The sequence below is a fragment of the Carassius gibelio genome, chromosome A17 (genome assembly GCF_023724105.1).
Source record: "Carassius gibelio isolate Cgi1373 ecotype wild population from Czech Republic chromosome A17, carGib1.2-hapl.c, whole genome shotgun sequence".
NCBI lineage: Eukaryota > Metazoa > Chordata > Actinopteri > Cypriniformes > Cyprinidae > Carassius > Carassius gibelio.
This window is the reverse complement of record NC_068387.1, coordinates 20128567-20147814: the sequence shown is the minus strand read 5'-3', so window position 1 is coordinate 20147814 and position 19248 is coordinate 20128567. Positions and strand designations below refer to the sequence as shown.

Here is a 19248-nt window from a genome sequence, read left to right as displayed (position 1 = left end):
GGCTAGGTTGTCTTGAAGGAGATACATGATTGGCCGTTTGCTGCCCGAGTCAAACGAGCCCACCCTCACGTTTCTATGACACTTCTATCCAAAGTTATTAATTTGATCTTTTTCAATGGAAGTCTATGGGGCTTGTTGCTATGGCGCTCTATATGGTTGCTAGGGAGTGGCTTGATAGATTCACAGTGATCCTGAGAGGCTGATTGGTTGCCTGATTCAAATGAGCCCACCCCCTTGTCTCTATGACACTGTGATGCAGAGTTATGTTCAATACAATATCCCTATGTAATTTCCCATAGTAGGAAAAGCACAGTGTTTCATGGGCGATCCCTCACCATACTATGTCAATGGGGCAACTTTGGGGGTCTCTAGCACCCCAGGGGTACAACTTTTACCCCACTTCGAGGTATGTTCTCGCACAGCCTGATAGCCTCTCCAAATGTGGAGATTTACGTGTTTCTACGAAACTCCCTCTCTGTGCTATAATCCGTCAAAGTTTTCAGTAATGCATTTCCTATGGGACGTTTTTCGGCCATTTTTTCGCCCGCTGTACGAACATCGTACGCCCGATCGCTTATAAAAGTCATAGCACACCTCTCCTCAATAGGCCGCACGATTTGACGCCTGTTTCGTTGGTCTGTGACAAAAACTGCGGGACGAGTTACGCGCCGAAGTTTTGTACGGAAGAAGTAAGAAGAAGAATAATAAGTATGTGAGATAATAATAGTGATGCTTTGCCTATGGCAAGCACCACTAATAACTAGAAGGTACATTTCCTGAAGAAAATGTGAGTGGTGCTTGCAGTGGCAAAACTCGGCGCCCTGTTGCTAGGTTGTTGCAATGAGGTTGCTACGGTGGTTGCTAAGGTACCCTGGGTGGTTGCTAGGGCGGTTGCTAGGGTCCCCATGATGGTTGCTAAGGTACCCAGGGTGGTTGCTAGGGTAATCTGAATGGTTGCTAGGGTCTTGCTATGTGGTTGCTAGGGTACCCAGGGTGGTTGCTAGGGCGGTTGCTAGGGTCCCCATGATGGTTGCTAGGGCCGTTGCTAGGGTACCCAGGGTGGTTGCTAGGGTAATTGGGGTGGTTGCTAGGGTGTTGCTATGTGGTTGCTAGGGTACCAGGGGTGGTTGCTAGGGCGGTTGCTAGGGTCCCCATGATGGTTGCTAGGGCCGTTGCTAGGGTACCTAGGGTGGTTGCTAGGGTAATCGGGGTGGTTGCTAGGGTGTTGCTATGTGGTTGCTAGGGTACCCGGGGTGGTTGCTAGGGCGGTTGCTAGGGTCCCCATGATGGTTGCTAGGGCCGTTGCTAGGGTACTCAGGGTGGTTGCTATGGTAATCGGGGCGGTTGCTAGGGTGTTGCTATGCGGTTGCTAGGGTACCCGGGGTGGTTGCTAGGGCGGTTGCTAGGGTCCCCATGATGGTTGCTAGGGCCGTTGCTAAGGTACCCAGGGTGGTTGCTAGGGTAATTGGGGCGGTTGCTAGGGTGTTGCTATGTGGTTGCTAGGGTAACCGGGGTGGTTGCTAGGGCGGTTGCTATGGTAACCTGGGTGGTTGCTAGGCAGTTGCTATGGTACTTGGGGTGGTTGCTAAGGTGTTGCTAGGCGGTTGCTAGGGTGTTTCGGCTGGTTGCTAGGCAGTTGCTATGGTCTTCTGGGTGGTTGCTATGATGTTACTAGGTGGTTGGTAGTTGTCACAGATGGTCACTATGTAGTTATTATAGAGTTCTTAGCCCATTTGAGCACTTAGCTAATCACTATTAGCATGAAGCTAATCACTGCTAGCATGACTAGCATGTTGGAAGTCCAGTGTTCTAGCATGAGTCAAAAAAATCCAACCGCCATGTCTGTACGATGTTCTGATGCAGAGATATAGGTCGTGCAAAACGGTTGCTAGGGTACTCCGTTTGGTTGCTATGGAGTGGCCTGGCAGCTGCCAATGGTGATACTCCAAAGGCTGCTCGCCAATATAAACCAACCCCCATGCCTCTACGATGTTCTGATGCAGAGATATAGATCTTGCAAAACGGTTGCTAGGGTACTGGGTTTGGTTGCTAGGGAGTGGCCTGGCAGCTGCCAATGATGATACTCCAATGGTTGCTTGCTAATATAAGCCAACCCCCATGCTTCTATGTCTTTCAGATGTTAAGATATCTATCTTTGGATTTAGGTTGCTAGGTAGCTCTTAATGGTTGCTAGGGCGTGGCTAGGTTGTCTTGAAGGAGATACATGATTGGCCGTTTGCTGCCCGAGTCAAACGAGCCCACCCTCATGTTTCTATGACACTTCTATCCAAAGTTATTCATTTGATCTTTTTCAATGGAAGTCTATGGGGCTTGTTGCTATGGCGCTCTATATGGTTGCTAGGGCGTGGCTTGATAGATTCACAGTGATCCTGAGAGACTGATTGGTTGCCTGATTCAAATGAGCCCACCCCCTTGTCTCTATGACTATGTGATCCATAGTTATGTTCAATGCAAAATCCCTATGTAATTTCCCACAGTAGGAAAAACACATTGTTTCATGGGCGATCCCTCCCCATTGGCTTAGTATGGGGCAAATTTGGGGGTCTCTAGCGCCCCAGGGGTACAACTTATTCCCCATTGCGGGGTATGATCGCGCACAGCCTGATAGCCTCTCCAAATGTGGTGATTCACATGTTTCTGCGAAATTCTCTCTCGGAGCTACAATCCGTCAAAGTTGGCCGTAATGCATTGTCTATGCGATTTTTCGGCCGTTTTTTCGCCCGGTGTACGAACATCGTACGCCCGATCGCTTATAAAAGTCATAGCACACCATTCCCGATTAGGCCGCACGATTTGACGCCTGTTTCGTTGGTCTGTGTCAAAAACTGCGGGACAAGTTACGCGCCGAAATTTTGGCGGAAGAAGAATAAGAATAACTAGAAGGTACATTTCCTGAAGAAAATGTGAGTGGTGCTTGCAGTGGCAAAACTTGGCGCCCTGTTGCTAGGTTGTTGCAATGAGGTTGCTACGATGGTTGCTAAGGTACCCGGGGTGGTTGCTAGGGCGGTTGCTAGGTTCCCCATGGTGGTTGCTAAGGTACCCAGGGTGGTTGCTAGGGTAATCTGAATGGTTGCTAGGGTCTTGCTATGTGGTTGCTAGGGTACTCGGGGTGGTTGCTAGGGCGGTTGCTAGGGTCCCCATGATGGTTGCTATGGCCGTTGCTAAGGTACCCAGGGTGGTTGCTAGGGTAACTGGGGCGGTTGCTAGGGTGTTGCTATGTGGTTGCTAAGGTACCCGGAGTGGTTGCTAGGGCGGTTGCTAGGGTCCCCATGATGGTTGCTAGGGCCGTTGCTAAGGTACCAAGGATGGTTGCTAGGGTAATCGGGGTGGTTGCTAGGGTGTTGCTATGTGGTTGCTAGGGAACACGGGGTGGTTGCTAGGGCGGTTGCTAGGGTCCCCATGATGGTTGCTAGGGCCGTTGCTAAGGTACCCAGGGTGGTTGCTAGGGTAATTGGGACGGTTGCTAGGGTGTTGCTATGTGGTTGCTAGGGTACCCGGGGTGGTTGCTAGGGTGGTTGCTATGGTAACCTGGGTGGTTGCTAGGCAGTTGCTACGGTACTTGGGGTGGTTGCTAAGGTGTTGCTAGGCGGTTGCTAGGGTATTTTGGCTGGTTGCTAGGCAGTTGCTATGGTCTCCTGGGTGGTTGCTATGATGTTACTAGGTGGTTGGTAGTTGTCACAGATGGTCACTATGTAGTTATTATAGAGTTCTTGGCCCATTTGAGCACTTAGCTAGTCACTATTAGCATGTAGCTAATCACTGCTAGCATGAGTAGCATGTTGGAAGTCCAGTGTGCTAGCATGAGTCAAAATATCCAACCGCCATGTCTGTACGATGTTCTGATGCAGAGATATAGGTCGTGCAAAACGGTTGCTAGGGTACTCCGTTTGGTTGCTATGGAGTGGCTTGGCAGCTGCCAATGGTGATACTCCAAAGGCTGCTCGCCAATATAAACCAACCCCCATGCCTCTACGATGTTCTGATGCAGAGATATAGATCTTGCAAAACGGTTGCTAGGGTACTGTGTTTGGTTGCTAGGGAGTGGCCTGGCAGCTGCCAATGATGATACTCCAATGGTTGCTTGCTAATATAAACCAACCCCCATGTTTCTATGTCTTTCAGATGTTAAGATATCTCTTTATACTTTGGGTTGCTAGGTAGCTCTTAATGGTTGCTAGGGCGTGGCTAGGTTGTCTTTAAGGAGATACATGATTGGCCGTTTGCTGCCCCGAGTCAAACGAGCCTACCCTCGTGTTTCTATGACACTTCTATCCAAAGTTATTCATTTGATCTTTTTCAATGGAAGTCTATGGGGCTTGTTGCTATGGCGCTCTATATGGTTGCTAGGGCGTGGCTTGATAGATTCACAGTGATCCTGAGAGACTGATTGGTTGCCTGATTCAAATGAGCCCACCCCCTTGTCTCTATGACATTGTGATCCAGAGTTATGTTCAATACAAAATCCCTATGTAATGTCCCATAGCAGGAAAAGTCCTCCCTATACTTTGTATTAGGGCCATTTTTGGGGGGCTCTCGCGCCCCAGGGGTACAACTTATACCCCACTGCGGGGTATGTTCTCGCACAGCCTGATAGCCTCTCCAAATGTGGAGATTCACGTGTTTCTGCGAAATTCCCTCTCGGAGTTACGATCCGTCAAAGTTGGCCGCAATGCATTGTCTATGCGATTTTTCGCCCGTTTTTTCGCCCGGTGTACGAACATCGTACACCCGATCGCTTATAAAAGTCATAGCACACCATTCCTGATTAGGCCGCACGATTTGACGCCTGTTTCGTTGGTCTGTGATGAAAACTGCGGGACTAGTTACGCGCCGAAATTTGTACGGATCTAGTATAATAATAATAAGTATGTGAGATAATAATAGTAGTGCCTTGCCTCCGGCAAGCACCACTAACTAGAAGGTACATTTCCTGAAGAAAATGTGAGTGGTGCTTGCAGTGGCAAAACTCGCCCCTCTGTTGCTAGGGTGTTGCAATGAGGTTGCTAGGATACATGGGGTGGTTGCTAGGTCGGTTGCTAGGGTACCAAGGACGGTTGCTAGGGCCGTTACTAGGGTACCCAGAGTGGTTGCTAGGATAATCGAGGCGGTTGCTAAGGTGTTGCTATGTGGTTGCTAGGGTACCCGGGGTGGTTGCTAGGGCGGTTGCTAGGGTCCCCATGATGGTTGCTAGGGCCGTTGCTAGGGTACCCAGAGTGGTTGCTAGGGTAATCGGGGCGGTTGCTAGGGTGTTGCTATGTGGTTGCTAGGGTACCCGGGGTGGTTGCTAGGGCGGTTGCTAGGGTCCCCATGATGGTTGCTAGGGCCGTTGCTAGGGTACTCAGGGTGGTTGCTAGGGTAATCGGGGCGGTTGCTAGGGTGTTGCTATGTGGTTGCTAGGGTATCCGGGGTGGTTGCTAGGGCGGTTGCTAGGGTCCCCATGATGGTTGCTAGGGCCGTTGCTAGGGTACTCGGGGTGGTTGCTAGGGTAATTGGGGCGGTTGCTAGGGTGTTGCTATGTGGTTGCTAGGGTACCCGGGGTGGTTGCTAGGGCGGTTGCTATGGTAACCTGGGTGGTTGCTAGGCAGTTGCTATGGTACTTGGGGTGGTTGCTAAGGTGTTGCTAGGCGGTTGCTAGGGTGTTTCGGCTGGTTGCTAGGCAGTTGCTATGGTCTTCTGGGTGGTTGCTATGATGTTACTAGGTGGTCGGTAGTTGTCACAGATGGTCACTATGTAGTTATTATAGAGTTCTTAGCCCATTTGAGCACTTAGCTAATCACTATTAGCATGTAGCTAATCACTGCTAGCATGACTAGCATGTTGGAAGTCCAGTTTGCTAGCATGAGTCAAAAAATCCAACCGCCATGTCTGTACGATGTTCTGATGCAGAGATATAGGTCATGCAATACGGTTGCTAGGGTACTCCATTTGGTTGCTATGGAGTGGCTTAGCAGCTGCCAATGGTGATACTCCAAAGGCTGCTCGCCAATATAAACCAACCCCCATGCCTCTACGATGTTCTGATGCAGAGATATAGATCTTGAAAAACGGTTGCTAGGGTACTGTGTTTGGTTGCTAGGGAGTGGCCTTGAAGCTGCCAATGATGATACTCCAATGGTTGCTTGCTAATATAAAGCAACCCCCATGCTTCTATGTCTTTCAGATGTTAAGATATCTCTCTATACTTTGGGTTGCTAGGTAGCTCTTAATGGTTGCTAGGGCGTGGCTAGGTTGTCTTGAAGGAGATACATGATTGGCCGTTTGCTGCCCGAGTCAAACGAGCCCACCCTCATGTTTCTATGACACTTCTATCCAAAGTTATTCATTTGATCTTTTTCAATGGAAGTCTATGGGGCTTGTTGCTATGGCGCTCTATATGGTTGCTAGGGCGTGGCTTGATAGATTCACAGTGATCCTGAGAGACTGATTAGTTGCCTGATTCAAATGAGCCCACCCCCTTGTCTCTATGACTATGTGATCCATAGTTATGTTCAATGTAAAATACCTATGTAATTTCCCACAGTAGGAAAAACACATTGTTTCATGGGCGATCCCTCACCATTGACTTAGTATGGGGCAAATTTGGGGGGCTCTAGCCCCCCAGGGGTACAACTTATACCCCAATGCAGGGTATGTTCTTGCAAAGCCTCATAGCCTCTCCAAATGTGGTGATTCACATGTTTCTGCGAAATTCTCTCTCGGAGCTACGATCCGTCAAAGTTGGACGTAATGCGTTGTCTATGCGATTTTTCGGCCGATATTTCGCCCGGTGTACGAACATCGTACGCCCGATCGCTTATAAAAGTCATAGCACACCATTCCCGATTAGGCCGCACGATTTGACGCCTGTTTCGTTGGTCTGTGACGAAAACTGCGGGACTAGTTACGCGCCGAAATTTGTACGGAATCTATAAGAAGAAAAAGAATAATAATAAGTATGTGAGATAGTAATAGTGTTGCCTTGCCTCCGGCAAGCACCACTAACTAGAAGGTACATTTCCTGAAGAAAATGTGAGTGGTGCTTGCAGTGGCAAAACTCTGCGCCCTGTTGCTAGGTTGTTGCAATGAGGTTGCTATGGTGGTTGCTAAGGTACCCTGGGTGGTTGCTAAGGCGGTTGCTAGGGTCCCCATGATGGTTGCTAAGGTACCCAGGGTGGTTGCTAGGGCCGTTGCTAGGGTACTCAGGGTGGTTGCTAGGGTAATCAGGGTGGTTGCTAGGGTGTTGCTATGTGGTTGCTAGGGTACCCGGGGTGGTTGCTAGGGCGGTTTCTAGGGTCCACATGATGGTTGCTAGGGCCGTTGCTAGGGTACCCAGCGTGGTTGCTAGGGTAATCGGGGTGGTTGCTAGGGTGTTGCTATGTGGTTGCTAGGGTACCCGGGGTGGTTGCTAAGGCGGTTGCTAGGGTCCCCATGATGGTTGCTAGGGCCGTTGCTAAGGTACCCAGGGTGGTTGCTAGGGTAATCGGGGTGGTTGCTAGGGTGTTGCTATGTGGTTGCTAGGGTACCCGGGGTGGTTGCTAGGGCGGTTGCTAGGGTCCCCATGATGGTTGCTAGGGCCGTTGCTAGGTTACCCAGGGTGGTTGCTAGGGTAATCGGGGTGGTTGCTAGGGTGTTGCTATGTGGTTGCTAGGGTACCCAGGGTGGTTGCTAGGGCGGTTGCTATGGTAACCTGGGTGGTTGCTAGGCAGTTGCTACGGTACTTGGGGTGGTTGCTAAGGTGTTGCTAGGCGGTTGCTAGGGTGTTTTGGCTGGTTGCTAGGCAGTTGCTATGGTCTCCTGGGTGGTTGCTATGATGTTACTAGGTGGTTGGTAGTTGTCACAGATGGTCACTATGTAGTTATTATAGAGTTCTTAGCCCATTTGAGCACTTAGCTAATCACTATTAGCATGTAGCTAATCACTGCTAGCATGACTAGCATGTTGGAAGTCCAGTGTGCTAGCATGAGTCAAAAAATCCAACCGCCATGTCTGTACGATGTTCTGATGCATAGATATAGGTCGTGCAAAACGGTTGCTAGGGTACTCCGTTTGGTTGCTAGGGAGTGGCCTGGCAGCTGCCAATGATGATACTCCAAAGGCTGCTCGCCAATATAAAACAACCCCCATGCCTCTATGATGTACTGATGCGGAGATATAGATCTTGCAAAACGGTTGCTAGGGTACTATGTTTGGTTGCTAGGGAGTGGCCTGGCAGCTGCCAATGATGATACTCCAATGGTCGCTTGCTAATATAAACCAACCCCCATGCTTCTATGTCTTTCAGATGTTAAGATATCTCTCTATACTTTGGGTTGCTAGGTGGCTCTTAATGGTTGCTAGGGCGTGGCTAGGTTGTCTTGAAGGAGATACATGATTGGCCGTTTGCTGCCCGAGTCAAACGAGCCCACCCTCATGTTTCTATGACACTTCTATCCAAAGTTATTCATTTGATCTTTTTCAATGGAAGTGTATGGGGCTTGTTGCTATGGTGCTCTATATGGTTGCTAGGGCGTGGCTTGATAGATTCACAGTGATCCTGAGAGACTGATTGGTTGCCTGATTAAAATGAGCCCACCCCCTTGTCTCTATGACATTGTGATCCAGAGTTATGTTCAATACAAAATCCCTATGTAATGTCCCATAGCAGGAAAAGTCCTCCCTATACTTTGTATTAGGGGCAATTTTGGGGGGCTCTTGCGCCCCAGGGGTACAACTTATACCCCCCTGCTGGGTATGTTCTCGCACAGCCTGATAGCCTCTCCAAATGTGGTGATTCACGTGTTTCTGCGAAATTCTCTCTCAGAGCTACGTTCCGTCAAAGTTGACCCCAATGTTAAGTCTATGGGTTTTATCGCCCGATTTTTCGCCCGCCGGACGAACATCGTACACCCGATCGCTTATAAAAGTCATAGCACACCATTCCCGAATAGGCCGCACGATTTGACGTCACTTTTGCGGGTCTGTGACAAAAGCTGCGGGACTAGTTACGCGCCGAAATTTGTACGGAATCTATAAGAATAATAATAATAAGTATGTGAGATAATAATAGTAGTGCCTTGCCTCCGGCAAGCACCACTAATAATAAGTATGTGAGATAATAATAGTGATGCTTTGCCTCCGGCAAGCACCACTAATAATAAGTATGTGAGATAATAATAGTGATGCCTTGCCTCCGGCAAGCACCACTAACTAGAAGGTACATTTCCTGAAGAAAATGTGAGTGGTGCTTGCAGTGGCAAAACTCGGCGCCCTGTAGCCACCCATGATGCCTGTGTGTTGTTTTGAAGCAGAGATAGAAGGATTTATATTGCTACATGGTTGCTAGGGTGCTCTATATGGTTGCTATGGTGTGACTATATAGTTTATGGCGTGATATTTAAAGATTATTTACCAGCCTGAATGCAAAAAGCCCAAGCCAGTGTTTCTATATAGTTATTTTTGCTGAGATACAGCTTTTAAATGTAGTTAAACAGTTGCTAGGGGGCTAAAATTGGTTGCTAGGGCATGGATATGAAGTTGTTATGTCACTACTTATGGACTGCTTGATAGGCCGAGTCAAAAGAGCCCACTCCCAAGCCTCTATGACTTTCTGATCCAAAGATATGATGTCAGATAGGTTTTCCAATGTTAAGTCAATGGGATATTTTCACACACTTTCTTCACCCGCTGTACGATTATCGTAAGTCCGATTGCTTAGAAAAGTCATAGCACACCTCTCCTCAATATCCCGCACGATTTGACACCTCATTCATGGGTCTGTGACAAAAAATGCGGGAGGAGTAGCGTGCCAAAGTTTTGTCAAGGCGTATAGTAATAGTAACACTAGAAGGTACATTTCCTGAAGAAAATGTGAGTGGTGCTTGCAGTGGCAAAACTCGCCCCTCTGTTGCTAAGGTGTGGTTGCTATGGTACCCGGGGTGGTTGCTAGGGTGGTTGCTAGGGTCCCTATGATGGTTGCTAGGGCCGTTGCTAGGGTACCCAGGGTGGTTGCTAGGGTAATCGGGGTGGTTGCTAGGGTGTTGCTATGTGGTTGCTAGGGTACCCGGGGTGGTTGCTAGGACGGTTGCTAGGGTCCCCATGATGGTTGCTAGGGCCGTTGCTAGGGTACTCAGGGTGGTTGCTAGGGTGTTGCTATGTGGTTGCTAGGGTACCCGGGGTGGTTGCTAGGGTGGTTGCTAGGGTCCCCATGATGGTTGCTAGGGCCGTTGCTAAGGTACCCAGGGTGGTTGCTAGGGTAATTGGGGCGGTTGCTAGGGTGTTGCTATGTGGTTGCTAGGGTACCCGGGGTGGTTGCTAGGGCGGTTGCTATGGTAACCTGGGTGGTTGCTAGGCAGTTGCTACGGTACTTGGGGTGGTTGCTAAGGTGTTGCTAGGCGGTTGCTAGGGTGTTTGGCTGGTTGCTAAGCAGTTGCTATGGTCTCCTGGGTGGTTGCTATGATGTTACTAGGTGGTTGGCAGTTGTCACAGATGGTCACTATGTAGTTATTATAGAGTTCTTAGCCTATTTGAGCACTTAGCTAATCACTATTAGCATGTAGCTAATCACTGCTAGCATGACTAGCATGTTGGAAGTCCAGTGTGCTAGCATGAGTCAAAAAATCCAACCGCCATGTCTGTACGATGTTCTGATGCAGAGATATAGGTCGTGCAAAACGGTTGCTAGGGTACTCCGTTTGGTTGCTATGGAGTGGCTTGGCAGCTGCCAATGGTGATACTCCAAAGGCTGCTCGCCAATATAAACCAACCCCCATGTCTGTACGATGTTCTGATGCAGAGATATAGATCTTGCAAAACGGTTGCTAGGGTACTGTGTTTGGTTGCTAGGGAGTGGCCTGGCAGCTGCCAATGATGATACTCCAATGGTCGCTTGCTAATCTAAACCAACCCCCATGCTTCTATGTCTTTCAGATGTTAAGATATCTCTCTATACTTTGGGTTGCTAGGTTGCTCTAAATGGTTGCTAGGGCGTGGCTAGGTTGTCTTGAAGGAGATACATGATTGGCCGTTTGCTGCCCCGAGTCAAACGAGCCCACCCTCATGTTTCTATGACACTTCTATCCAAAGTTATTCATTTGATATTTTTCAATGGAAGTCTATGGGGCTTGTTGCTATGGTGCTCTATATGGTTGCTAGGGCGTGGCTTGATAGATTCACAGTGATCCTGAGAGACTGATTGGTTGCCTGATTCAAATGAGCCCACCCCCTTGTCTCTATGACACTGTGATGCAGAGTTATGTTCAATACAAAATCCCTATGTAATTTCCCATAGTTGGAGAAGCCCTCCCTATACTTTGTAATGGGGGCAAATTTGGGGGGCTCTTGCGCCCCAGGGGTACAACTTATACCCCACTGCGGGGTATGTTCTCGCACAGCCTGATAGCCTCTCCAAATGTGGTGATTCACATGTTTCTGCGAAATTCTCTCTCAGAGCTATGCTTCGTCAAATTTTTTTTTAATGCATTTCCTATGGGACGTTTTTCGGCCGATTTTTCGCCCGCTGTACGAACATCGTACGCCCGATCGCTTATAAAAGTCATAGCACACCTCTCCTCAATAGGCCGCACGATTTGACGCCTGTTTCGTTGGTCTGTGACAAAAACTGCGGGACGAGTTACGCGCCGAAGTTTTGTACGGAAGAAGTAAGAAGAAGAATAATAATAAGTATGTGAGATAATAATAGTGATGCTTTGCCTCCGGCAAGCACCACTAATAATAAGTATGTGAGATAGTAATAGTGTTGCCTTGCCTCCGGCAAGCACCACTAATAAGTATGTGAGATAATAATAGTGATGCCTTGCCTCCGGCAAGCACCACTAACTAGAAGGTACATTTCCTGAAGAAAATGTGAGTGGTGCTTGCAGTGGCAAAACTCGCCCCTCTGTTGCTAGGGTGTTGCAATGAGGTTGCTATGGTGGTTACTAGGGTGGTTGCTAGGGTCCACATGATGCTTGCTAAGGTACCAAGGGTGGTTGCTAGGGTAATCGGGGTGGTTGCTAGGGTGTTGCTATGTGGTTGCTAGGGTACCCGGGGTGGTTGCTGGGGCGGTTGCTAGGGTCCCCATGATGGTTGCTAGGGCCGTTGCTAGGGTACTCAGGGTGGTTGCTAGGGTGTTGCTATCTGGTTGCTAGGGTACCCGGGGTGGTTGCTAGGGCGGTTGCTAGGGTCCCCATGATGGTTGCTAGGGCCGTTGCTAAGGTACCCAGGGTGGTTGCTAGGGTAATCGGGATGGTTGCTAGGGTGTTGCTATGTGGTTGCTAGGGTACCCGGGGTGGTTGCTAGGGCGGTTGCTAGGGTCCCCATGATGGTTGCTAGGGCCGTTGCTAGGGTACTCAGGATGGTTGCTAGGGTAATCGGGGCGGTTGCTAGGGTGTTGCTATGTGGTTGCTAGGGTACGCGGGGTGGTTGCTAGGGCGGTTGCTAGGGTCCCCATGATGGTTGCTAGGGCCGTTGCTAAGGTACCCAGGGTGGTTGCTAGGGTAATCGGGGCGGTTGCTAGGGTGTTGCTATGTGGTTGCTAGGGTACCCGGGGTGGTTGCTAGGCAGTTGCTATGGTCTCCTGGGTGGTTGCTATGATGTTACTAGGTGGTTGGTAGTTGTCACAGATAGTCACTATGTAGTTATTATAGAGTTCTTAGCCCATTTGAGCACTTAGCTAATCACTATTAGCATGTAGCTAATCACTGCTAGCATGACTAGCATGTTGGAAGTCCAGTGTGCTAGCATGAGTCAAAAAATCCAACCGCCATGTCTGTACGATGTTCTGATGCAGAGATATAGGTCCTGCAAAACGGTTGCTAGGGTACTCCGTTTGGTTGCTATGGAGTGGCTTGGCAGCTGCCAATGGTGATACTCCAAAGGCTGCTCGCCAATATAAACCAACCCCCATGCTTCTATGTCTTTCAGATGTTAAGATATCTCTCTATACTTTGGGTTGCTAGGTAGCTCTTAATGGTTGCTAGGGCGTGGCTAGGTTGTCTTGAAGGAGATACATGATTGGCCGTTTGCTGCCCGAGTCAAACGAGCCCACCCTCATGTTTCTATGACACTTCTATCCAAAGTTATTCATTTGATCTTTTTCAAAGGAAGTCTATGGGGCTTGTTGCTATGGTGCTCTATATGGTTGCTAGGGCGTGGCTTGATAGATTCACAGTGATCCTGAGAGACTGATTGGTTGCCTGATTCAAATGAGCCCACCCCCTTGTCTCTATGACACTGTCATCCTGAGTTATGTTCAATACAAAATCCCTTTGTAATGTCCCATAGTAGGAAAAGTCCTCCCTATACTTTGTATTAGGGGCAATTTTGGGGGGCTCTTGCGCCCCAGGGGTACAACTTATACCCCACTGCGGGGTATGTTCTCGCACAGCCTGATAGCCTCTCCAAATGTGGAGATTCACGTGTTTCTGCGAAATTCTCTCTCAGAGCTACGATCCGTCAAAGTTGGCCGCAATGCATTGTCTATGCGATTTTTCGCCCGTTTTTTCGCCCGGTGTGCGAACTTCGTACGCCCGATCGCTTATAAAAGTCATAGCACACCATTCCCGATTAGGGCGCACGATTTGACGCCTGTTTCGTTGGTCTGTGACGAAAACTGCGGGACTAGTTACGCGCCGAAATTTGTACGGATCTAGAAGAAGAAGAAGAAGAATAATAAGTATGTGAGATAATAATAGTGATGCCTTGCCTCCGGCAAGCACCACTAACTAGAAGGTACATTTCCTGAAGAAAATGTGAGTGGTGCTTGCAGTGGCAAAACTCTGCGCCCTGTTGCTAGGGTGTTGCAATGAGGTTGCTATGGTGGTTACTAGGGTACCCTGGGTGGTTGCTAGGGTCCACATGATGGTTGCTAAGGTACTAAGGGTGGTTGCTAGGGTAATCTGGGTGGTTGCTAGGGTCCCCATGATGGTTGCTAGGGCCGTTGCTATGGTACCCAGGGTGGTTGCTAGGGTAATCGGGGTGGTTGCTAGGGTGTTGCTATGTGGTTGCTAGGGTACCCGGGGTGGTTGCTAGGGCGGTTGCTAGGGTCCCCATGATGGTTGCTAGGGCCGTTGCTAGGGTACCCGGGGTGGTTGCTAGGGTAATCGGGGTGGTTGCTAGGGTGTTGCTATGTGGTTGCTAGGGTACCCGGGGTGGTTGCTAGGGCGGTTTCTATGGTAACCTGGATGGTTGCTAGGCAGTTGCTACGGTACTTGGGGTGGTTGCTAAGGTGTTGCTAGGCGGTTGCTAGGGTGTTTTGGCTGGTTGCTAGGCAGTTACTATGGTCTCCTGGGTGGTTGCTATGATGTTACTAGGTGGTCGGTAGTTGTCACAGATGGTCACTATGTAGTTATTATAGAGTTCTTAGCCCATTTGAGCACTTAGCTAATCACTATTAGCATGTAGCTAATCACTGCTAGCATGACTAGCATGTTGGAAGTCCAGTGTGCTAGCATGAGTCAAAAAATCCAACCGCCATGTCTGTACGATGTTCTGATGCAGAGATATAGGTCGTGCAAAACGGTTGCTAGGGTACTCCATTTGGTTGCTATGGAGTGGCTTGTCACCTGCCAATGATGATACTCCAAAGTCTACTTGTCAATATAAACCAACCCCCATGTCTGTACAATGTTCTGATGCAGAGATATTGGCCTTGAAAAATGGTTGCTAGGGTACTCTGGTTGGTTGCTAGGGAGTGGCCTTGCAGCTGCCAATGATGATACTTCAAAGTCTGCTTGACAATATAAACCAACCCCCATGCTTCTATGTCTTTCAGATGTTAAGATATCTATCTTTGGATTTAGGTTGCTAGGTAGCTCTTAATGGTTGCTAGGGCGTGGCTAGGAAGTCTTGAAGGTGATACGTGATTGGCCGTTTGCTGCTTGAGTCAAAGGAGCCCACCCTCATATTTCTATGACACTTCTATCCAAAGTTATTCATTTGATCTTTTTCAATGGAAGTCTATGGGGCTTGTTGCTATGGTGCTCTATATGGTTGCTAGGGCGTGGCTTGATAGCTTCATAATGATCCTGAGAGTCTGATTGGTTGTTTGATTCAAATGAGCCCACCCCCTTGTCTCTATGACACTGTGATGCCGAGTTATGTTCAATACAATATCCCTATGTAATTTCCCATTGTAGGAAAAACACAGTGTTTCATGGGTGATCCCGCACCATTGTATGTCTATGGGGCAACTTTGGGGGTCTCTAGCGCCCCAGGGGTACAACTTGTACCCCTCTGCGAGGTATGTTCTCGCACAGCCTTATAGCCTCTCCAAATGTGGTGATTCACATGTTTCTGCGAAATTCTCTCTCAGAGCTATGCTCCGTTAATTTTTTTTGTAATGCATTTCCTATGGGACGTTTTTCGGCCGATTTTTCGCCCGCTGTACGAACATCGTACGCCCGATCGCTTATAAAAGTCATAGCACACCTCTCCTCAATAGGCCACACGATTTGACGCCTGTTTCGTTGGTCTGTGACAAAAACTGCGGGACGAGTTACGCGCCGAAGTTTTGTACGGAAGAAGAAGAAGAAGAATAATAAGTATGTGAGATAATAATAGTGATGCCTTGCCTCCGGCAAGCACCACTAACTAGAAGGTACATTTCCTGAAGAAAATGTGAGTGGTGCTTGCAGTGGCAAATCTCTGCGCCCTGTAGCCACCCATGATGCCTGTTTGATATTGTGGAGCCATGATATAAGTTCTTTATATTGCTATATGGTTGCTAGGGCGCTCTATATGGTTGCTATGGTGTGCCTATATAGTTCATATAGTGATATTTAAAGATGATTTACCAGCCTGATTCCAAAAAGCCCAAGACAGTGTATCTATATGGTTATTTTGATTATATATAGCTTTTAAATGTTGTTAAACAGTTGCTAGGGTGCTAAAATTGGTTGCTATGGCGTGGCTATGAAGTTGTTATGTCACTACTTATGGACTGCTTGATAGGCCGATTCAAAAGAGCCCTCTGCCAAGCCTCTATGACTTTCTGATCCAAAGATATGATGTCAGATAGTTTTTCCAATGTTAAGTCAATGGGATATTTTCACACATTTTCTTCGCCCGCTGTACGATTATCGTAAGTCCGATTGCTTAGAAAAGTCATAGCACACCTCTCCTCAATATCCCGCACGATTTGACACCTCATTCATGGGTCTGTGACAAAAAATGCGGGAGGAGTAGCGTGCCAAAGTTTTGTCAAGGCGAATGGTAATAGTAACACTAGAAGGTACATTTCCTGAAGAAAATGTGAGTGGTGCTTGCAGTGGCAAAACTCGCCCCTCTGTTGCTAAGGTGTGGTTGCTAGGGTCCCCATGATGGTTGCTAGGGCCGTTGCTAGGGTACCCAGGGTGGTTGCTAGGGTAATCGGGGCGGTTGCTAGGGTGTTGCTATGTGGTTGCTAGGGTACCCGGGGTGGTTGCTAGGGCGGTTGCTAAGGTCCCCATGATGGTTGCTAGGGCCGTTGCTAAGCTACCCAGGGTGGTTGCTAGGGTAATTGGGGCGGTTGCTAGGGTGTTGCTATGTGGTTGCTAGGGTACCCGGGGTGGTTGCTAGGGCGGTTGCTATGGTAACCTGGGTGGTTGCTAGGCAGTTGCTACGGTACTTGGGGTGGTTGCTAAGGTGTTGCTAGGCGGTTGCTAGGGTGTTTTGGCTGGTTGCTAGGCAGTTGCTATGGTCTCCTGGGTGGTTGCTATGATGTTACTAGGTGGTTGGTAGTTGTCACAGATGGTCACTATGTAGTTATTATAGAGTTCTTAGCCCATTTGAGCACTTAGCTAATCACTATTAGCATGTAGCTAATCACTGCTAGCATGACTAGCATGTTGGAAGTCCAGTGTGCTAGCATGAGTCAAAAAATCCAACCGCCATGTCTGTACGATGTTCTGATGCAGAGATATAGGTCGTGCAAAACGGTTGCTAGGGTACTCTGTTTGGTTGCTATGGAGTGGCTTGGCAACTGCCAATGGTGATACTCCAAAGGCTGCTCTCCAATATAAACCAACCCCCATGCCTCTACGATGTTCTGATGCAGAGATATAGATCTTGCAAAACGGTTGCTAGGGTACTGTGTTTGGTTGCTAGGGAGTGGCCTGGCAGCTGCCAATGATGATACTCCAATGGTCGCTTGCTAATATTAACCAACCCCCATGCTTCTATGTCTTTCAGATGTTAAGATATCTCTCTATACTTTGGGTTGCTAGGTAGCTCTTAATGGTTGCTAGGGCGTGGCTAGGTTGTCTTGAAGGAGATACATGATTGGCCGTTTGCTGCCCGAGTCAAACGAGCCCACCCTCATGTTTCTATGACACTTCTATCCAAAGTTATTCATTTGATCTTTTTCAATGGAAGTCTATGGGGCTTGTTGCTATGGCGCTCTATATGGTTGCTAGGGCGTGGCTTGATAGATTCACAGTGATCCTGAGAGACTGATTGGTTGCCTGATTCAAATGAGCCCACCCCCTTGTCTCTATGACACTGTGATCCAGAGTTATGTTCAATACAAAATCCCTATGTAATGTCCCATAGCAGGAAAAGTCCTCCCTATACTTTGTATTAGGGCCATTTTTGGGGGGCTCTCGCGCCCCAGGGGTACAACTTATACCCCACTGCGGGGTATGTTCTCGCACAGCCTGATAGCCTCTCCAAATGTGGAGATTCACGTGTTTCTGCGAAAATCCCTCTCGGAGCTACGATCCGTCAAAGTTGGCCGCAATGCATTGTCTATGCGATTTTTCGCCCGTTTTGTCGCCCGGTGTACGAACATCGTACGCCCGATCGCTTATAAAAGTCATAGCACACCATTCCCGATTAGGCCGCACGATTTGACGCCTGTTTCGTTGGTCTGTGACGAAAACTGCGGGACTAGTTACGCGCCGAAATTTGTACGGATCTAGAAGAATAATAATAATAAGTATGTGAGATAATAGTAGTAGTGCTTTGCCTCCGGCAAGCACCACTAATAATAAGTATGTGAGATAGTAATAGTGATGCCTTGCCTCCGGCAAGCACCACTAATAAGTATGTGAGATAATAGTAGTAGTGCTTTGCCTCCGGCAAGCACCACTAATAAGTATGTGAGATAATAATAGTGATGCTTTGCCTCCGGCAAGCACCACTAACTAGAAGGTACATTTCCTGAAGAAAATGTGAGTGGTGCTTGCAGTGGCAAAACTCTGCGCCCTGTAGCCACCCATGATGCCTGTGTGATGTTTTGAAGCAGAGATAGAAGGATTTATATTGCTACATGGTGTCTAGGGTGCTCTATATGGTTGCTATGGTGTGACTATATAGTTTATGGGGTGATATTTAAAGATTATTTACCAGCCTGAATGCAAAAAGCCCAAGCCAGTGTTTCTATATAGTTATTTTTGCTGAGATACAGCTCTTAAATGTAGTTAAACAGTTGCTAGGGGGCTAAAATTGGTTGCTAGGGCATGGATATGAAGTTGTTATGTCACTACTTATGGACTGCTTGATAGGCCGAGTCAAAAGAGCCCTCTCCCAAGCCTCTATGACTTTCTGATCCAAAGATATGATGTCAGATAGTTTTTCCAATGTTAAGTCAATGGGATATTTCCACACATTTTCTTCGCCCGCTGTACGATTATCGTAAGTCCGATTGCTTAGAAAAGTCATAGCACACCTCTCCTCAATATGCCGCACGATTTGACACCTCATTCATGGGTCTGTGACAAAAAATGCGGGAGGAGTAGCGTGCCAAAGTTTTGTCAAGGCGAATAGTAATAGTAACACTAGAAGGTACATTTCCTGAAGAAAATGTGAGTGGTGCTTGCAGTGGCAAAACTCGCCCCTCTGTTGCTAAGGTGTGGTTGCTAGGGTGGTTGCTAGGGTCCCTATGATGGTTGCTAGGGCCGTTGCTAGGGTACCCAGGGTGGTTGCTAGGGTAATCGGGGTGGTTGCTAGGGTGTTGCTATTTGGTTGCTAGGGTACCCGGGGTGGTTTCTAGGGCGGTTGCTAGGGTCCCCATGATGGTTGCTAGGGCCGTTGCTAGGGTACCCAGGGTGGTTGCTAGGGTAATCGGGGCGGTTGCTAGGGTGTTGCTATGTGGTTGCTAGGGTACCCGGGGTGGTTGCTAGGGTGGTTGCTAGGGTCCCCATGATGGTTGCTAGGGCCGTTGCTAAGGTACCCAGGGTGGTTGCTAGGGTAATTGGGGCGGTTGCTAGGGTGTTGCTATGTGGTTGCTAGGGTACCCGGGGTGGTTGCTAGGGTGGTTGCTAGGGTCCCCATGATGGTTGCTAGGTCCGTTGC

General features: G+C 48.5%; 1 protein-coding gene and 1 long non-coding RNA gene across 11 annotated transcripts in view; both read left to right on the top strand.

The window, feature by feature from the left end:
- LOC128031714 (isthmin-2-like) overlaps positions 1 to 19248 on the top strand; it is a 127752-nt gene that overhangs the window by 47013 nt on the left and 61491 nt on the right. The gene's annotated exons all lie outside the window — the stretch shown is intronic.
- Positions 1 to 19248, top strand: part of LOC128031720 (uncharacterized) — a 36814-nt gene that overhangs the window by 2877 nt on the left and 14689 nt on the right. For 9 of the 10 annotated variants that reach the window (XR_008188152.1, XR_008188147.1, XR_008188151.1 and 6 more), the window contains 2 exons: positions 7456 to 7584; positions 16319 to 18105. This is a non-coding gene — a long non-coding RNA (uncharacterized LOC128031720). Of the gene's footprint in view, positions 1 to 7455; positions 7585 to 16318; positions 18106 to 18861; positions 19240 to 19248 lie in introns of all 10 variants that reach the window. The other variant, XR_008188150.1, reaches the window with a different exon arrangement.